The sequence below is a fragment of the Podarcis gaigeae genome, assembly GCF_964106915.1.
Source record: "Podarcis gaigeae genome assembly, chromosome: 15".
Classification (NCBI taxonomy): Eukaryota; Metazoa; Chordata; class Lepidosauria; order Squamata; family Lacertidae; genus Podarcis; species Podarcis gaigeae.
The window spans coordinates 34,206,473-34,226,641 of record NC_139692.1 but is presented as its reverse complement, the minus strand read 5'-3'; the positions used below and the strand labels follow the sequence as shown (position 1 = coordinate 34,226,641).

Here is a 20,169-nt window from a genome sequence, read left to right as displayed (position 1 = left end):
GTTGAACGACAGATTGTAGGCCACTTGGAGCAGAGACTGCTTCTCTAGCACTCTGAAAGAAGCAGCTGTGCACATGCTATATATCTGTAAGCATACAGTGGTGCCCCGCAAGACGAAGGCCTCGCAAGACGAAAAACCCGCTAGACGAAAGGGTTTTCCGTTTTGGAGGCGCTTCGCAAAACGAATTTCCCTATGGGCTTGCTTCACAAGAAGAAAGCCCATAGGGAAATCTCCGGGGACCTCTTTTAAATGCTAGCGGTGGGGAGCAAAGCCTTTCCCCCCCCCTCCGGCCTTCAGAAGAGGTCCAGGAAGGCCGGCGGGGGCCGAAAGGCTTTGCTCCCCACCGCCAGCATTTTAAAAGCAGTCCGGGATAGCAGGGAAGCGCTTCCCGCTATCCCGGATGGCTTTTGAAGGCAGGCGGCGGGGGGGGAGCAAAGACTTTCGCCCCCCACCCGCCTTCAGAAGAGGTCCTGGACCTCTTCTGAAGGCGGGCGGGGGGCAAAAGTCTTTGCTCCCCCCTGCCTGCCTTCCGGGAGAGCGGAGAAATGCAGCGCTGCGTTTCTCCGCTCTCCCGGGAAGGCAGGCAGGGGGGACAAAGACTTTTGCCCCCCGCCCGCCTTCAGAAGAGGTCCAGGACCTCTTCTGAAGGCGGACGGGGGGCGAAAGTCTTTGTCCCCCCTGCCTGCCTTCCCGGGGGCTTTTAAATCGCCCCGGGACAGCGGATAATTCCTCGACTGTCCCGGGGCGATTTTAAAATTTTAAGATCACCCCAGACAGCGGAGAAGTCCTCCGCTGTCCCGGGGTTTTTAAAATGCTGGTGGGCGGCAGCGAAGGCTTCGCGGGCAGCAGCGCTGCCGCCCGCCAGCATTTTAAGATCACCCCGTCCCCCCCCGCCTGCCTTCCCCCCCCCCCGCCTACAGACTCCGCTAACCCAGAAATAGTGCTTCAGGTTAAGAACTTTGCTTCAGGATGAGAACAGAAATTGTGCTCCAGCGGTGCGGCAGCAGTGGGAGGCCCCATTAGCTAAAGTGGTGCTTCAGGTTAAGAACAGTTTCAGGTTAAGAATGGACCTCCAGAACGAATTAAGTACTTAACCCGAGGTACCACTGTAACACTGTTTCCAGAAAACAACTTTGAAAATCAGATTCCTTGAATTGTTTGTTAGCCGGGGCTGTAATCACATGAAGAGGGTTCCATGTGGGAACTCCCCTCCCCTCCCAGATATTCCAGGATGGCTCCTTGAAAGCTTAGCCTTCATTTAATTTTTGTTAAGTCTCTACCTTGCTTTACTTGCAGAAATGTGGAAGGAAAAGGGTGCTTACTAAGGCACCAACATTTGGGACATTAAAATAGTATTGTACCACTTTAAATGGTCATGGCTTCTTGCAAAGAATCCTGGGAAGCGTACTTTGAGAAGGTTGCTGAAAGTGGATGGGAGACCCCTGTTCTCCAAACACAGCTACAAATCTCAGAGTGGGTTTAATAGCCAATCCCTCTTCCCAGGGAACTCTGGGAATTGAAGCTCTCTGAGAGGCCTCCTAACAGCCATGACTTCCTGCAGAGTATCCTGGGAACTGTAGCTTGAACAAACCACAGTTCCCAAGATTCTCTGCAGGAAGCCATGGCTGTTTAAAGATGCTGCTTTAAATGTGTTGTGCATACAGGCTCAAAACAGCATTACCAAGTTCTCCAGAGGATTACTCTGCACTTTTTTCTTCTGCGGCTTTGTGTGCAGAAAAGCACTGCTGGAAGGAAGATCAGGACAAGAAAAGGCCCATGAATGCTTAGGGAAGATAAGATAAAGGGAGTGCCATGATAGCTGCCTTCAAACATCTGACGGGACTGTCATGCAGGAGCAGACTTGTTCTCTGCGGACTCTCCCAGCAGCTGGAAATTGCGTGGAAGTAGATCTTGGTGAAACGTTAGGAGGAACTTCCTAATGACACAAGCTAGTTGCGCAGTAGAACAGGCTGCCTCAGGGTTTAATGTGCAATGGGAACTGTGCCAGGATAATGAAGACAAGTGGTGTTTATGAGCGCTAACTGCAGCTTTCAGGGTTTGGGAACACAGGGCACCCAAGTTAGCTCATTGGTCCACCTAGCTTAGGACTGTCTGCACTGACTGGCAGCTGCTATCTAGGCTGTCGGGCAGGGGACACTCCCAGCCCTACCTAGGGATGCTGGGGACTGGGACCTCCGGCATCTCCTGCTGGATGCAAAGGAATGTGGAATCCCCAAGGGAAGAAGGCTCAGAGCCTGGAAGCAGTGGCGTGTGGCCACTGGACTAAGGGGACTATGCTAACTCTCTAATGCGTCCTTCCCAAAGCCCAGGAAGCTTCTGCCCAGCTTCAGGAGGGAGGCGCGAAGCTCACGTGTGTGACGTCGCAACATTACACACATGACATCAACCTCCACGCCCCTTGTAAGCTAGCACCTCTGGCCCCAACTGTTCCCCTGTGAAATATTGCACCGCACGCCACTGCTGGGGGGAGTTGAACGACAATGAGGGGACAGAGGGAGAAAACTGGGAAGAGGGTGTGTGGGAAGCTGAGGAGGTAACAGGAGCTGGCAGAGAGATTCCAGAATCAGAGGTAGACGCTGAAGCAGGTGGTTTGGAGGAGAGAGGCCATGAGGCAGAGATGAGTCAGGCTAGTGAAGAGTCACAAGCGTCTCTGCCTCCTGCCGCGACAAGCTCCCCTTCCCACTGTCTCCCAGAACCAGAAGAGGCATGAAAAGGGCGGAGTAGTGGCAGGCTGTATGTAGGCACAGTTTCTGATTGCTTGGGGGAAATCCCTGGAGAGGAGGGGACCTAGATGGCTGTGGGGAGGTGGGGACTTTCAGTCTCGGCAACTGATTCATGGGGCAAGAGCTAGCAGGGATGAGCTGCAGTGTTCATTATGCCTGACACTCCACCAGGTCTGTGCAGGACGTGCTCTTGCTAATAAAGAGTTAACCTCAACTTTGAACAGTGTGATTTACTGCCAGCTCACTTCTTGACATCCTGCATGAAAAGCAGAGGATCTGCCACTGAGCTAAGGTCCTTCCCCAGGCAAGGAAAATTTCTAAAGCTACTGCAAAGCACTGCAGCAACGGAAGAAGGCAGAATTGAAAATGGAGTGAGGAAGCTATAGCCCTCTGGACGGCGTCAGCCTCCAACTCCCATCAGCTCCAGCCAGCATGGCCAATATGCAGGGATGATGGGATCTGTGATCCCAAAACAGATGGAAGGTGGCAATTTCCCCATCCCCTGCTTAAAAACAAAGAAACAGAAAATTCCTCTGTTTGGGAAATAGGGAATTTGACTCGCTAATACAGTCTCTGCATGAATAAGCAACGTTTTTCAATCCTCTGCACCCTGGGCAGGACAGCATTTTCCACTGATGAAACTGTTGAGCCCTTTGCTTTCAAAGGAGACCTCATTACGCCAAGTAGAAGACGGTAACATCTTCTGAAAGGAAGAGGCGCTTGCAGATTCAAAATTTTGTTTGACGTGTTCAAAGGAGATAAGAAACTTTGATGCCCTTTGGTGTTATGCAACTGTCATAGTTCTGAATTTGAAACGAATGGAATAAGCTTTGCATCTGCATGACAAGCGAGGATGACACAATGGCTAGAAAGAATGAGGATCTGTGCAGGTAGCCAATGGGGCAACTGCAAGATGTTGTTGTCAATTAACTCAACCTCAACCCTGGTTCTCTCTCTCTCTTTCTTTAAATATGTATTAAGTTAGCAAAAGCAGAACTAGGAACACGGTATTTGTATACAGCTGCAATTGCATAATAGTTGTTATTACTTAGCAATGATCTTACGTGCTAATAGCAAACTTATTCTCTGAGTGTGGGATCTTATGCAGCTAAAAAGGTCCCTTCCATGTACAAGAAGGAGGAGATCAGCACACCCAGCTAAACTCAAAGCCTGCAGAAGTGCAGAAAAATCTTTAGGGGGAGAAAATCCCCCAAAGAGCCCATGAAGACTGAGTATGCTGACCGGTCACAGAATGACAGCTAGCTGGGGTGGGTGGCTGGGACAGTGGGACAGAAAACTTAGGTGGAATGGAATGAAGTATCCTGAGAAAGGGCATGGAATGGTTGGCTGGCTGGCATCCTGGACATTCTGCTACTGGTGACATTTGTCTTTATAAATCAGTCAGCTAAGGAAGAAGCCCAGCACACCTGACAAAACGGGCGCTACTCCAAGAAAGTCGATACCACAATAAATCTTATCTTTTCTGGTTTTGCTGCAATGGGCCAACATAGAAATCCCTCAGGCTCTGTCTTTCAGGCCACAAGCCTGTGAGGTTCCAGGGACTGGAAGAGAGAAATGGGCAGACTTGAGGTTTATGGATCTAACTCAAGATCCATCAGCCAGACATAGAAACAAGGTAATGGCTTGGGGCACTGAAAGAAATGCAGAACGGTGAAGCACCACTTAAGACTACAAGTTCAAGGCTATACCGCTTAAATGGACATGGCTTTGCCTAAAAAATCCTGGGAACTGTATTTTGTTAAGAGTTGTTAGGAGTTCCCCTCATCTTAAAAAGCAGAGACATCACCTTGCCAACAAAGGTCCGTATAGTAAAAGCTATGGTTTTCCCAGTAGTGATGTATGGAAGTGAGAGCTGGACCATAAAGAAAGCTGATCGCCGAAGAATTGATGCTTTTGAATTATGGTGCTGGAGGAGACTCTTGAGAGTCCCATGGCTGCAAGAAGATCCAACCTCTCCATTCTGAAGGAAATCAGCCCTGAGTGCTCACTGGAAGGACAAATCGTGAAGCTGAGGCTCCAATACTTTGGCCACCTCATGAGAAGAGAAGACTCCCTGGAAAAGACCCTGATGTTGGGAAAGATGGAGGGCACAAGGAGAAGGGGACGACAGAGGACGAGATGGTTGGACAGTGTTCTCGAAGCTACCAGCATGAGTTTGACCAAACTGCGGGAGACAGTGGAAGACAGAAGTGCCTGGCATGCTCTGGTCCATGGGCTCACGAAGAGTCGGACATGACTAAATGACTAAACAACAACAACAAGGAGTTCCCCTCGGAGAGCTACAGTTCCCAGAGTTCCCTGGAAAGAAGGACTGGTTATGAAACCATTCAGAGGGAGAGACGGTGTGTCTCCTAAGCACTATCAGCAGCCTTAACAAACTACAGGTCCCAGAATTCTTTGGGGAAAGCTATGCCTGTTTAAAGTGGTTCCATAGTGCTTTAAATGGCTACTGCGGATGTGGCCTTAATCACTGCAACCCACAAAATGATGTGCATAAACAAATACAAATCTACATCCAAGTAACTATAGCCTAGAGTATTTGCTAGAAGCTAAAAAGCCAATCCTTTAATTGCCCTATTTTTACAAGTGAGGAACGCAAAGGAAAAAATATAAGCAATTGCAGTATGGCCAGAAATGGCAGGTAATTCTTTGTAGCTGCCTTTTGGTTTGCTGTTCTTAAAATTTGGGGTATGGGTTCTTGGAGAAAACAATGGAAGGAAATGAATACAGTGTGAGATTGGCCACTGCCCAACTTTATAACTTCTAAGAAATAAAAAGAAAACTCACCACGGGTCACATTCACACCATATATTTAAAGCATAGGATTTTCTCCCCCTCCACCCTAGGATTCTGGGCATAGTAGTTTATTTTCAACAGAACTACAATTCCCAGCACTCTTGACAAACTACAGGTCCCATTATTCTTTAAGGGAAGCCATCTGCTCAACATTTCATTGGGTGGGGAAAGGATAGGTCCTTTTTGCATTATTGCAAAATAAGCACTTTTATAGTTAATCATATTTCTCATCTTTTGATGCATGTTAATTTGGTATTGCCACTCTGAGGCAAATGTATTTTATAGTAAGCAACAATTTATTTTTTATTTTTGAAAATGTATGGTTTGGATGCAAGTTGTGAACCAGAATGTCAAACTTTGCAAGGTCATTTCCACCTCTGTGACATTTGCAAAGTCAAATGTCTGTCTGGTAGGGAGCTGCTGACTTTCAGGGCATCACATTCACAGCTGAAACTTTCCCAACATTAATTGGAGAGCACAGACTCCCCTCCTTTTTTTTGCAAAGGAAAAGGACAAGGGGATGTCAAAAGAAGCAGGCCATGCGGATAAAGGGACTGCGTCAGCAACCCAATTCTCTGAGTTAATTGGGCTTACAGAGATATCGAAGGTCCAACTTTGCGGTTCCAAGATTGGCTTAAGAATAAAGGACGTTCACAGGCAGAAAACGAACAGCACTACGGGTAAGTAGACAATGCTAGCCCTGCTCAAAGTAAGCACACTGAATTTAATAGACCTGGCGAACTTAGGTCCACTATTACCAATGGTCTACTCTGAGTAGGGATGGGTGGATCTGCCAGTTTGGGTTCTCTCAGATGTCCAGTCTGAAAATCAGTTTGTCACATTTCTGCAACAATTACACATTTTTATTTTTTAGACAAATTATCATGAAAGTCCTTCAACATTTTAGTGCAAATTTATCCACATAAACACATTTCTGCATGCAGCTTTGACTAATGTACATATTTTTGCAAAGCGGTTTTCCCTAACGTAATGCTGTGTTATTTTCACTAACATGTTCAGATTAATGCATACGCTCCCCTAATGTTTGCATTTTTGCAAGCATTGGTTGGAGAACATTGCTGCAAGATTCCATGACTCAGATTTACACCGTTTCTTGAACAAGCACCTATGCTACACATTTCGCCACACAGTACAAACACAAAACGAACTGTTAACACAACTGCTGTCCACGCAAGTCGGTTATGCGTGCTTCACAAGTGAAGAGTGAAGTTAAGGTTGCCATATGTCAAAAAGTGAAAATCCAGATTCTAGACTTCTGGATTTTCCCAGCGATTTCCGCCCGAACACTGCTTCCAACTGCCGTATTCCAGCTATGTCCAGGAATTCTGGGCGCATGGCAAACCTGCTTAAGTTCATTTCTAGTAAATAAGGCTAATCAAAGTAGCAAACAACCAATCAACAACAAAAAATCAGCAAATGATTGGGGTGGGGGAAACCCCTGAAATATTTCAAACACACATAGCAGCAACGGCACAAAATTTACTGTATTTTTCCGTGTATAAGACTATATTTCCCCCCAAAAAAATTAAGTTTAAAATTGGGGGTCGTCTTATACATGGAATGTTGCAATTAATTATTTCTTAATTTGGGGCACAAAAAATAGGGTTTGTCTTATTCATGGAAAAATACAGTACTTCAGCTGCTGAGTGGCGAGCTCTGTCAGTAGACCATGAAAGGACCCTTCCCCGTCCCAAAGCTGTCTCCTGAGTCACTAACCATTAAATTGATCCTCAAATTCACAATCTCCCAGGACAGCCTTCCCTATTCTGGTGCCCTTCAGAGGTTTCGGACTACAAGAGAGCCAGTGTGGTGTAGTGGTTAGAGTGTCGGTCCAGGGTTCAAATCCCCACTCGGCCACAAAGCTCACTGGGTGACCTTGGGCCAGGCCACTGCCTCTCAGAACCTACCTCACAGGGTTGTTGTGAATGAGGAGAGCAAGAACCATGCAGGCCACCACCTTGAGCTCCTGAAAGAAAAAACTGGGATATACAGTGGTACCTCGGGTTAAGTACTTAATTCGTTCCAGAGGTCCGTTCTTAACCTGAAACTGTTCTTAACCTGAAGCACCACTTTAGCTAATGGGGCCTCCTGCTGCCGCCACGCCGCCGGAGCACGATTTCTGTTCTTATCCTGAAGCAAAGTTCTTAACCTGAAGCACTATTTCTGGGTTAGCGGAGTCTGTAACCTGAAGCGTATGGTACCTGTAACCCGAGGTACCACTGTAAATGAAATACATACAATAATAAATACAACTCCTGTCAGTCATTTTGGCTTTGGGACCAACAGGAGTTGTACTTTCAACACACCTGGAGAGCCCCAGGTTGGGGAAGGCTGGTTTGGGGTTTCTTCCAGGTAGGAACTACCTGGATTCTTAGGGGAGGGGAAGCCATGATTGCTTGAAGTGGTATGATGATGCTTTAAATGCATAGTGTAGATGTGGCTTTAGTTTCAGAGAAACAGGGAGAGGGAGATAAGTTGCAGGTAGCTGGCTGAACCTATGGACAGCTCCCTTGTGTCAGTAATGAAGCCCTAGTGACTCTCAGCAGGTCTCCGCTTGGAAACAGAAACATTTCAGTCGCCCAGGTGACAGCACTGTGGCAATATAGATCCACAGCTGGCTTGCAGCAGCCCAGATACCACCAACTCTCCGTTGCCCATGGGCTCCTGAATAGCAGGAGCTCTGTGAGTTTGCAGGTACATTTCACCCCTAGAGAGGAGGTAGCTACCAGCTCACACCCGGTCACCGCCAAGCGCAGCTTATTTTCCTGCGATATCCTCTTGGGGGAAGTACGCAGTCTGGGCCCACAATGGGAAGATTCTTTCGTTGTCAAAAGAATGCAGCCAGATATGAGGTCCCACCAAGACGAATCAATGCCAACATGTCTCTCCTCCTCCGTCTCTTTGTCTTGCCCGCTTTTAAAGGCCCTCAGAACCCATCACCCACACTGGTTCATCTGAAGAGACACACATTAGAGGCTGTTTTTCTCTTAGGCTCATACCTGCAAGAACACCTTTATCCACAGAGCAAGCAACCTCTTCTTCATCTTTAGAGATCACTCGTAGACGAGTAAGATTATCTTCCATAAACACAGTTTTAACAATGAGTCCGTAAGTGATTGTGGAGGCCAGTTCTGGATTAGCATGTTTCTCCCTTGTGTCCTGAGTTCGAGTGTCTTCAAAGCCCATGACACCTTTGATCAAGGCTGTCCTTCAATTGGCGTGCTCACAGACAAGTGTTTCCCAATTATTGGTGTTTATACTACATTTTTAAAGATTTGGCTTGAGACAGTCTTTAAAGCTCTTTTGTTGACCACCAGCATTACGCTTTCCATTTTTAAGTTTGGAATAGAGTATTGCTTTGGAAGACGATAACCAGGCATCTGCACATCATGACCAGTCCAACGAAGTTGATGTTGAGGAATCATTGCCTCAACACCGGTGATCTTTGCTTCTTCCAGTACACTGGTATTAGTTCACCTGGCTTCCCAAGTGATGTGTAAACTTTTTCGGAGACACCATTGATGGACTCTTTCGAGGAGCTGGCGTTTATAAGTGGTCCATGTTTTACAAGCATACAATAAGGTTGGTAGTACAATAGCTTTGTAAACTCGCATTTTAGTTTCCCTGTGAATGTCCCGGTCCTCAAACACTCTGCACTACAATCGCAAGAAAGCCGCGCTCGCAGAAGTCAGGCGATGCTGGATTTCAGCATCAATTTATCGGAGGCAGCCTTGTATGGTATCCTGCCCAACCTTCTCCTGCACAGAACAGCCACCTGACCTTCATGTAACCTTGAGCATGCAACCTTCACAACAGGGCAAACATACCATTTAAGCTAGCCATTGCCATCCTAATGCAATCCAGATGTTGGGGGCTAGAAGTTGCAGCCAGTTGTAGATCCAAAACCTCTGGAGGGTACCATGTTGGCACAGGCTATTTTGGACCATTTGAAAGCAACAAAAATATACAGTTATACCTTGAAAGTCGAACAGAATCTGTTCCGGAAGTCTGTTTGACTTTCAAAACGTTCGGAAATCAAAGCACGGCTTCTGATTGGCTGCAGGAAGCTGCTGCAGCCAATCGGAAGCTGCGCAAGTCCCGTCAGGCATTTGGCTTCCAAAAGAACATTCAAAAACCGGAATGCTTGGGAGCTGATTTGTTCAGGAGTCAAGGCGTTCAAGATCCAAGGTACAACTGTAATAATAATGCTGCATAATAATGCATTAAAATAAATTAAATACACTTCCCATATCGTTATTGAACCACTATTTTACAACAACCAGTGTTTGAAATTGAGGGAAATTAAGAATTGAGGGAAATTAAAAAATGTATTAAAAAATACCTGAAGAAGTGTGCATGCACACGAAAGCTCATACCCAGAACAAACTTAGTCTCTAAGGCGCTACTTGACCATTTTTTAATTTCGGGTGCGTCAGACCAACACAGCTACCTACCTGAATCTGTAATTGAGGGGTGTGACTGTGATAATCATGAAGGGACCCTTCACTTCTGAATTTGCCACTACACAAATTGGGCTCCGCCCACTGCTCCACCGTGCCAGTTCTAGTGGACACCAGCCACCTGTCCTCCAAAGTGGTTGGAGCAGAATGTACGTGTGGGAGAAGGCAGCCGTGAAATTTCTAGAGGGACTGAGCTAGTTTGCTTACATATCAGTGAATCCACAAAAACATTTTCACAGTGTAAGTCGACACACAGAGATATATGCCCGTCAGACCGATTGGACAGGAGGTATTCAATCTCCTCCCATGTCATTCTGAAAGTCACCTAAAGGCCAAGTCTCCCTTGTCTAGACAGATGACCCAGATTTCTGTGTGCCGAGAACCTAAAGAAGTATTGATTTTATGCTGGGGGTGTTCAGCACCTTGGGGGAGGGGAAAGAGAGAATGGGGTCTTTGTGGATCAGGGTTGTTGTGGATTGATGAATCCTTTCTCCTTGCATGTGCAAAGATTGACAACTCATGTTCTAACACCTCAGTTATTGACAGGACATTTTTAGGCGCCATGTGCATCTCACACCCCAGCTAGACTTAAGGTGTGCAATTTTACATATTCAGAGCCCTGTGGACATGACTAACTTAGGTCCCTTAATTCAAATGGGTATACTCTGAGCAGATACAACCCTTTTGTGAGCAGGGGGCAGGAACTGTGCATGTGCTGAATTTGGCAACTGTCACAGAATTCTTCCCAATATCATAATTTACAATGCAGACATTTTCAGGACCACCAAGGACCAACAGTCCAGTTTCAGGCAATAAGCCTGGGCTTTGGTAGGGTGTGTGTGTGTGTGGAAGCCATCTGTTTAAAGCACTATGACGCCACTTTAGACACTCGTGACTGCTCCCCAAAGAATCCTGGGAACTGTACAGTGGTACCTCAGGTTACATACGCTTCAGGTTACAGACTCCGCTAACCCAGAAATAGTGCTTCAGGTTAAGAACTTTGCTTCAGGTTGAGAACAGAAATTGTGCTCCAGCAGCGTGGCAGCAGCAGGAGGCCCCATTATCTAAAGTGGTGCTTCAGGTTAAGAACGGACCTCTGGAACGAATTAAGTACAGTGGTACCTCAGGTTAAGTGCTTATTTCGTTCCGGAGGTCCATACTTAACCTGAAACTGTTCTGAACCTTAAGCACCACTTTAGCAAATGGGACCTCCCGCTGGTGCCACCACGCCACCGGAGCACGATTTCTGTTCTCATCCTGAAGCAAAGTTCTGAACCCGAGGTACTATTTCTGGGTTATTGGATTCTGTAACCTGAAGCGTATGTAACCTGAAGCGTATGTAACCCGAGGTACCACTGTAGTCAGTTAAGGACACCAAGAGTTGTTAGGCTCTACCCTGAGTAATACATTCGATTTGCAATGCATTCAGGATCCAATTACAGATAGGTAGCCATGTTGGTCTGCCATAGTCAAAACAAAACAAACAAACAAAAAAAGGTGCTACTGGAAGGAATTTTTTTTCTTTTGACTTCAGGATCCAAGGTTTGACTGTATATAGATAAGCTATAAAATCATAACCGAAAATACACAATATACCTGCTAGCCTGTTTAGTACACCAAATCCAGTAACTCTGACTGTGTAGACAAAACAACTTTTAAAGCACATTCAAAGCACATTTTTCTCCTCAAAGAATTCTGGGCACTGTAGTTTATGCCTCACAGACTTACAATTCCCTGCAGATCCCAGAATTCTCTCTCTCTGTGTGTGTGTGTGTTTTGAATGTGTTTTAAAGGTATAGAATATAGACAAACCTATTTGTCCGTGAAGAAGACCCGTTTCTTCGTCCCTTTCCACACAACATTCCATGTGCTTTGTTTCTTCTGCGCCCTTCAGGGAATGTGGCTGCCTTTGTGAGTCTGGATGGGCCACCAACATCATCCAACATAAACCACTAAACGACAGAAAGCCACCGCCATCACTCCCCCACACACACTTTCCCATCTGGCCTTGCTTAGAGTCAGCCTTTCCATCAAGCATAGCCAAGAAAGCATTGCAGAAGCCAACATCAAAACAGAGAGAAAGAGACAGCCAAAGCGAAGCCAGAAATCAAGCGATTAACCCACAGTCAACAACCCAAAGCCATACCCTGATATATTTATATATATAGTGGTCTATTTCACAAAGGACAGTCCTCTGTAAAGTACCTCTACCATCCAGGGTTAGAAACTCAGATATATAAGCTAGGTGCCAAATGGCTCCTTAAACCAGGATTAGTCGCCAAGACAGAATGCCTGGTTGACATCTTGGGGCCAGACAGCTCAAAAGCCTTGTTTTTTTCAGTATGACTTTTTGGTCCCTGAAATTTATTCTGATTGTGCAGATAGAATTCTACAGGATGCATTGCTAGTGTGTGAAAACAGTTAAGATCCAAGCATCTCTAGGCATGCACCTCCAGATGGAGATGTGAGGTGCTATCCTGGCACCCAGGCAGCTTCACTTGCTTGCAGGTGGGCAATAGCCAGGTGCAAAATGCGCTTGACAAATTTTGAACGCTGCCACCATCACTCCACACAGCAACCGCTCTGGACCTGGAATTCATAATCCGAGGCCCTTCTCTGTGTGTAGTCCCTGAGGAGGACAGTCTGGAGAGAGGCAACACTAGAGGCCTTTTTAGTGGTGGCTCCCCGCCTGCAGAATGCTCTCCCCAGCGAAGCTCAACTGGCGCTGTCTTTATTTTTAGGAACCAGGAAAATATTGCCCTCTTTTACACAGGCTTTTGACTACTTGTGGCCTCTTTTAGTGGGGCAGGATCTGTGAAACCTGCCTTTTATTTGCATTGTTGTGCTGGGGGTGGGGTTATAGGTTGCGTTTGCTGTAACTGGTTTGTAAAGGCACATTGGTTCACTTTTGTGAGGAAAGCAGGTAACAGATACAAATAATAACACTATATTTTTGTAAGGGGGAAAACCAAACAGCAAGCAGGCGAGCAAGCAAGTGGCTTGGATGGCAGGCAGCCCAGGCGAGCTGCTGAGGAGGAACAACATTTAAAGGAAAGTAGACACACCAGAGAGCAATTGGGAGGACTGCTTTCTGAAGTGTGCCACCCCAGTTGGGCATTTAAAGATCTGTGAGGGAAGGGGGTGGGTGTTTGGGGACAGCTGAGCGGGAGAGGAGTTTGGAGCAAGCCATGGGGTGGGTTTGGACAGGTTTAAAATAGGGAGAATCCAGGAGGCAGGGGGTTGTTGAGTGAAGGGAGCAACAAAAACAGCCCCTAGTAATATTAACAGCAAAGGATCCTGTTGTATTAAACAAGACTGCAAAATATTATCAACTAACAGTGCAAGTCTACATGTGCCTAGTTATTCAAATTCGGTGTGATTTCTCCTATTAAGTACTACAGAATTGCAGCACTCTTGCCTCTTGCTTTCCCACCCTCAAAAAAGAAACTCAGGTCAGATTTCAATAGATAATGTATCACACCACAAATAAAATGTCATAAATTGGAATATTGTTGAACTCATCCTATAACCCAAAGCTTGCGAAATCCTATACAAGCTCCTGTCTATTTTCCATTGTAGATGTTTAGATGGAGGGATTTAGATTGGGGAAACCACAAAACGGAGGAAGGGGGAGAAAAAAGAATTAATCCTTTTTTTTCCTCTCACAGCCACAGGTGCATTAAATTTTTTTGTAAAACCAGGAGTCATCCAAGGAGAATTAAAGTCACATGGTTAAGGCAACGAGGGAGCACCTAACCTGCCCAAGCTTTCAAATTGTAAGGAAGCGTTGCAAGTTTGTTTCTAAAAATATTCTTACAATCATTCAGGGGCTTATTAATTAGAATCATAGAGTTGGAAGGGAATCATCCAGTCCAACCCACTGCCATGCAAGAATCTTTTGCCCAATATGGGGCTTGAACCCACAACCCTAAGGGCATGAACGGGGAACCGGTGGCCCTCCTAATACTACTGGACTCCAACTCCCATCAGCCCGAGCCAAAATGACCCATGGGTGATGGGCGTTGCATACATTAACACCAGAAGGGTCCTTGTTTTAAAAATTATTCATGGAAACAGAATGAGAACCTCAGGGATTCCATTGATTATAATTTCTTCTTTACCCCTCCCACTTTTTTTTTTTTACACATTTTAAAGCACATAGTTTTTTACACATAGTTAAAGCACCTAGAAGGGACGCGGGTGGCGCTGTGGGTTAAACCACAGAGCCTAGGACTTGCCAATCAGAAGGTTGGCAGTTCAAATCCCCGCGATGGAGTGAGCTCCCATTGCTGGGTCCCTGCTCCTGCCAACCTAGCAGTTCGAAAGCACATCAAAGTGCAAGTAGATAAATAGGTACCACTCTGGCGGGAAGGTAAACGGCGTTTCCGTGCGCTGCTCTGGTTCGCCAGAAGCAGCTTAGTCATGCTGGCCACATGACCCAGAAGCTGTACGCCGGCTCCCTCAGCCAATAAAGCGAGATGAGCGCTGCAACCCCAGAGTCGGTCATGACTGGACCTAATGGTCAGGGGTCCCTTTACCTTTACCTTAAAACACCTAGAACAGACTTCAGGTAGGAGCTGCTTAAACAAATGGACTCTTATGACACAGCTACTGCGCCCATTTTGCAGCTGGGGAACCGAGGCCTGAAGTATTCACCCAGCTGAACAGGGTTTGACCCCTGGGCCTTCCTCACCAATGTGCAAACATGGATGCCACCCAGAGTGTCATTCAAAAAAGAAAAGAGAAGAAGTAGTAACCCCAGCTCCAAGTCAATCCTTCCAGGAGTTCATGCCCTCTCACCTGGAAGCCCATTGCCTCACTCCATAAAGCAGTCGGAAGTGACTACAAGGCTGGCTCATGGCTTGGTGACTACCACATTGAGGGGTGACTTGCACATATGAATGAGGCAAGCCAGGCAGAGCTGCTGCAATACTTCAGCCACGTTTTTTTTAAAAAATAAGAGTCCATCCCATAGTCACACCCTCCAAGCTGCAAATCGGTCAGGCGATGGTCTGTAGATGAATGAAGTGAACTGCCTCCAAGCTTGTTAGCAGTGAAGGGGAAAGCATTCTGCAGCTACTCAGAAACAACACACACACATACTTCAAGGTGTGCTCCATCTCTGGTACCAAAGATGCCCAAACACAACTGTCACTCTCCCCCAGCCACTCCTCTCTTGCCAAGTCCACTCAAAAGCAGTTGTCAACACAGGGCATCCTTAGCTAACAGCTCCATCCCTGCAAGATGAACAACCAGAGCCAGGCGGCCGTTCGCAGATGGTGTGCCTGTGTGTGCAGAAGAGCTTTTCCCAAGATGGAGAAGCCGCATTAATTATTACATTATAATCCTCATTTTTTAAAGTCTGTTCCCGTCAACATTCTTCGTCCTCCGCTGCAATCTGTCATTTTAACCTCACCCTCCAAACCTGGGGAGAGGAGGAAGGGGAAATATGTCGAATATCCCAAAGCTTGGTTCTCACCGGTGCCCCCTCAAGCAAAACGCACCCCACAATAACAAGAGCCCTGCTTTCCCTCCCTTGCACCCAAGGACAACGACCAGCCCTTGGGGGGTGCATGTGTGCATGTTTGGAAGGAGCCAAACAGCCTCAGATAGAATCCGTTGCCAAGGAAGGGCTGGCGCAGCAAACCTTTTCTGGTGGATGCTCAGATATTTTCCAATTGGGGGTGGACCTGCAGATCCCTCCCTCCCCCTCCCAGCTCCCTACCAGAAGCAGCCCCCTCCCCAACCCTCTGCATGCCTCCCCCCTCTCTCTCTTTCTACCCTCCAGCCCAGAAACTGCATCCCACCCCTCCATCCCCTCCTTTGTTGCTGTCTCAGCAAAGGCAGCCACCCTGAAGAAGGTCTCCCTTTTGAATCCCAGCCTCCCTCCTTCCTCCTGATCTGGGTGGGCTTACCTCCTTTCTTCTGACTGTGCAAGCTTGCTTTTTCCTTTTTTCCGCCCCTTTTTTTTTTTTTTTTGCAGAGGGAAGGATCCGGCCTCGGCGGGGCTGATCTTAGGCCGCCTGCTCCCTCAAACAGAAACAGCTGTAATAATCCTGGTGGCGGCAGCAGCACCACCAGCAGCAGCCAGCCACTCCCTTCGGATGCAGGCTCGCTGCATCCAAGTCACAAGGAGGAGAAACGGGGCGCGTGGACAAAAGGCGACGCCGGCGAGGACGGGGCGCCTGCTGCTGCTGCGAAGGAGCGTCCGCGCCGCCTCCCTGCATGAGTCTCGGCTCCGCGGGGGAAGCAGCGAGAGGGGGCGGCCCAGCGGGCTCTCGCGGGTCCCCTGCCCGAGATGCGCGCAGAAGCAGAGCTCTCCGCCGCCGCTGCTGCTGCTGCCTTCGCGCCGCTTTGCAGGCGAACAAAAGGGGAAGGAGCCGAGCGGGAGGCGGGAGGGGCGCTCCAGCTGTTTTCACCAAGGCAGGCGCACAAGGTTGGGTCTAGGCGCCGGCGCCGCCGTCTCTGCGTTTCTCGCGGGCCGGCGCTGCAGCGGAACTGAGGCGGGAGGGCGGGAAAAAGGCTCGGCGCGTCGTTTTGAGGGGGTGAAACTCATCTTTGCATTGCTTCCCCCCCACCCCAGCGAGCTGTCTTAAAAATATGTTTTGGGGTGTGGGGAATTCAAACCTGCAGTTGTTTTTTTACGACTGGAGAAGATTTAGTTTGTGTGTTGAAGATGCACCGAAACCGCTTTGGGGAAACCAAAGCACTTTAATTTTCCTTTCTGGAAATGTCAGGTAATGCTGAAGAAGAAGAAGAAGAAGAAGAAGAAGAAGAAGTGGTGCAAATACTTGCTGATCACCTTTAATTATTTCTATGCACACACATGTGACTTTCCAAGCAAAGCTAAATTATATTAATTTATATCTTTATTCAAAATACCTTTTGAATTCCCAAGTCAGGTTGCAACTTTTTAGGACCCCTCATTTTTAGAGGTTGAAAGTGGACGAATTCAACATGCCCTCCACACTGTGGATTTTATTTTATTTATTTTTTAGCAGAGTGCAAAGTAGGGACAGGTTTGGGGAGCAAGACCATAGACTTGGTTTGCCACTGAGCCTTTAATAGTGAAGTTCTCTCAGGCCTGGAGCTTCAGAAGTCCTGCTGAAAGGCCAGTTACTGTAACTCTTGGAGAGGGTGTGTCTGCCTGTCTTACAACCACCCTGCGAGGCAGGTTAGGCAGAGACATAGGTCTCACCCAAATGGCTCAGTGGCTGAGTGGGGATTTGAACCCCTGTCTCGCACCACTCTAACCATTACACCACACTGGCTCTCTTGGTCTTAGGTAAAGGTAAAGGGACCCCTGACCGTTAGGTCCAGTCGTGACGGACTCTGGGGTTGCGGTGCTCATCTCGCTTTATTGGTCGAGGGAGCCAGCGTACAGCTTCCGGGTCATGTGGCCAGCAGGACTAAGCCGCTTCTGGAGAACCAGAGCAGCGCACGGAAATGCCGTTTACCTTCCCCCCGGAGCGGTACCTATTTATCTACTTGCACTTTGACGTGCTTTCAAAGTGCTAGGTTGGCAGGAGCTGGGACCGAGCAACAGGAGCTCACCCCGTCGCGGGATTCGAACCGCCAACCTTCTGATTGGCAAGTCCTAGGCTCTGTGGTTTAACCCATAGCACCACCCGCGTCCCTCTCTTGGTCTGAGGTTTAATCTAATCACAAAAGCACCAGATTAGGTTTAATCTAATCACAACAGCGCCAGATTTAGGGTGGTGCGGGCCATTCCCTCACACAGGGTGCTGAGCTGAGGGGGCGCAAAATTGAAAAGATCCATTTGGGCCTTGCACAGGGCACCATATTATGAAAGTTTACCAAACTCCAGCCCTGATCACAACGTCGCAAGAATGTGAAGGGATCCCTAACAGCAACCACAGGAAGTCTTAAGGGTTGGTGTTTTGTATTATTTTGATTGCATTTTGAATGGACAGCCTATTTGTGTCTGTGCCAAAAAGCATTTTACTGTATCTGAAACGGCCTCTTGCTACAATCAGCAAATGTTTCTTGCACTGGATTAAAAAAATCAATATCTGAAATATTACAATAAGGTGCAAGACTACACCCTTTTATTTTGTTTCTAAACTATGATTCCCATTAAATAAATAGGGGAAGCACAGAATTAACCCATAGGGTTATGGCAGCAAGAATGGGGGACTGCTCAGAAATGGAAAGCCCTGAAACTGCCCCTGGCTGGTGAGTAGATCAAGAAGCTCTGGGAATTAGCTTCAATGTCAAAACTAACCTACTACATCAGATCAAGAGAACAGATTTGTGGAAATATGGTCCCCGTTTATAATACATTGCCAGAGAAATCATTCTCTCCCAAATGTTCAGTATGGTGTTGATGTTTTGAAGAATAGCTGATTCTAATAATTAGAAGTAGATTGGCTGTAATAAAACACAATGTAATAGAAGCCGGAGTGATGCAGTTATAAAAGTGAAAAAATTAGTCGTGTATCCAGATGAGTTAACAACAACTCATTGGGGATGCGTTTATATGTCAGAAACGCACAGAGCTTCTTATATGTTGGTCACCGTTTTTTAGATTAATTCCCATTAATCATCTCACACTTGTAAGTGCCTTTCACTGTCACTTTCCAAACAGCAAATTCTCTGTGCAGAGCAAGGGCTTGCCGACCGTGGGTCTCCAGCTAGTTTTTTGAACTACAACTCCCATCATCCAAGGACCAGTGGTCAGAGGTGATGGGAATTGTAGTCTAAAAACAGCTGGAGACTGAAGTTCGTGAAATTCTGTTCCAGAGTGACAGAGCACTTAAAGTTCACTTTAAGTGGATGGGGAAACCCAGTGATGTGTGCAGGATACTATTATTATTGTTGTTGTTGTTGTTGTTGCAAACCCATGTTTGCAGCTCTGAAGTGACTTCTCCGGGGCGCAAACCTGGGCAGTGTGTATGGAGGGCCTGGGCTGCCCAGGTGAAAAGACCGTCCCCTCAGCTTCACTGATGTGGTCCAAAGGAAAGCAGAATAATACATTTGGCACTAGCTTGGCTGGAGAAGTTGCTGGAAGGAGGCCAGTATTTGCTCAAATCCCACAAAATACTCAAGAAGCCCTGAAGTCATGTCTGTGACCTTACTCCACAACAAACCATACAGCTACTGCCCGGCTTCCCCTGCAAGAAGAATGTAGTGACCTTCAATGTATATTTAAAACAATCATTCGGTTTATTTTGTGAGATAAGTATCTTGCGTCCTTCAATGTCTTCAAAAGGGCACAGCGCTATCATCTCGGTGATACGCGAGTTTATGTTGCATTTCACAGATGAATCATTTAAAAGGTTCAAGTTAATCGGGGGGGGGGGGTGTCTTTAAATCAGCAGGCAGCTCTAAACAAAGTCCTCTTTAAAGACTAGCCAGAGGGGGATGCCTTGTTTCGTTTTGAAGCCGAATGAAGTTTATTACAGTGGTACCTCAGGTTACATACGCTTCAGGTTACATATGCTTCAGGTTACTGTTATGTTGTGGGCGAACATATCAGACGACACAGCGATTCTTCAACAGCTCTTGTTTATTCAGAGGCCAGAATAGAACTGAACTGAAGAGCTCAGTCAGCCTGCTTATATAGAGCTCCAGAACAGCGTAACTGTTGCAACTTTCTAAAACTATCCAATCACTGAATGTCACTTTCGATCCTTCATTTGCATACAAACTATCCAATCACTGAACGTCACTTTCAATCCTTCATTTGCATAACTATCTACAGTATCCCCCTGCTGGCCCAGGGTGAGAACTTCAGTACATAACAGTTACAGACTCCGCTAACCCAGAAATAGTACCTCGGGTTAAGAATTTTGCTGCAGGATGAGAACAGAAATCGCACGGTGGCAGGAGGCCCCATTAGCTAAAGTGGTGCTTCAGGTTAAGAACAGTTTCAGGTTAAGAACGGACCTCCAGAACGAATTAAGTACGTAACCAGAGGTACCACTGTATGACACAAACCGGGCTTTCTCCAACCAGGTGCCCTCCATCAGCACAGAGGAAGCCGCAGGGCTATTTAAGCCTCAGTCTGAGTGGGCTGGTTGCTGGATTTGCATTCATAGAATTGTAGAGCTGGAAGGGACCCCATGAGTCATCCAGCCGAACCCCATGCAATGCAGGAATTTCAG

General features: G+C 47.0%; 1 protein-coding gene and 1 long non-coding RNA gene across 5 annotated transcripts in view; one reads left to right on the top strand and one right to left on the bottom strand.

Moving 5' to 3' along the window:
• CLIP2 (CAP-Gly domain containing linker protein 2) overlaps positions 1 to 16,459 on the bottom strand; it is a 74,674-nt gene extending 58,215 nt beyond the window's left edge. Inside the window, exon 1 of one of the 4 annotated variants that reach the window (XR_014558323.1) lies at positions 15,958 to 16,447. The gene's annotated coding sequence lies outside the window, so the exon portion shown is untranslated. Of the gene's footprint in view, positions 1 to 8,581; positions 8,605 to 15,957 lie in introns of those variants that run through there. The other 3 variants (XM_083714385.1, XM_083714388.1, XM_083714387.1) reach the window with 3 other exon arrangements.
• Positions 1 to 20,169, top strand: part of LOC310832731 — a 150,634-nt gene that overhangs the window by 7,213 nt on the left and 123,252 nt on the right. The gene's annotated exons all lie outside the window — the stretch shown is intronic.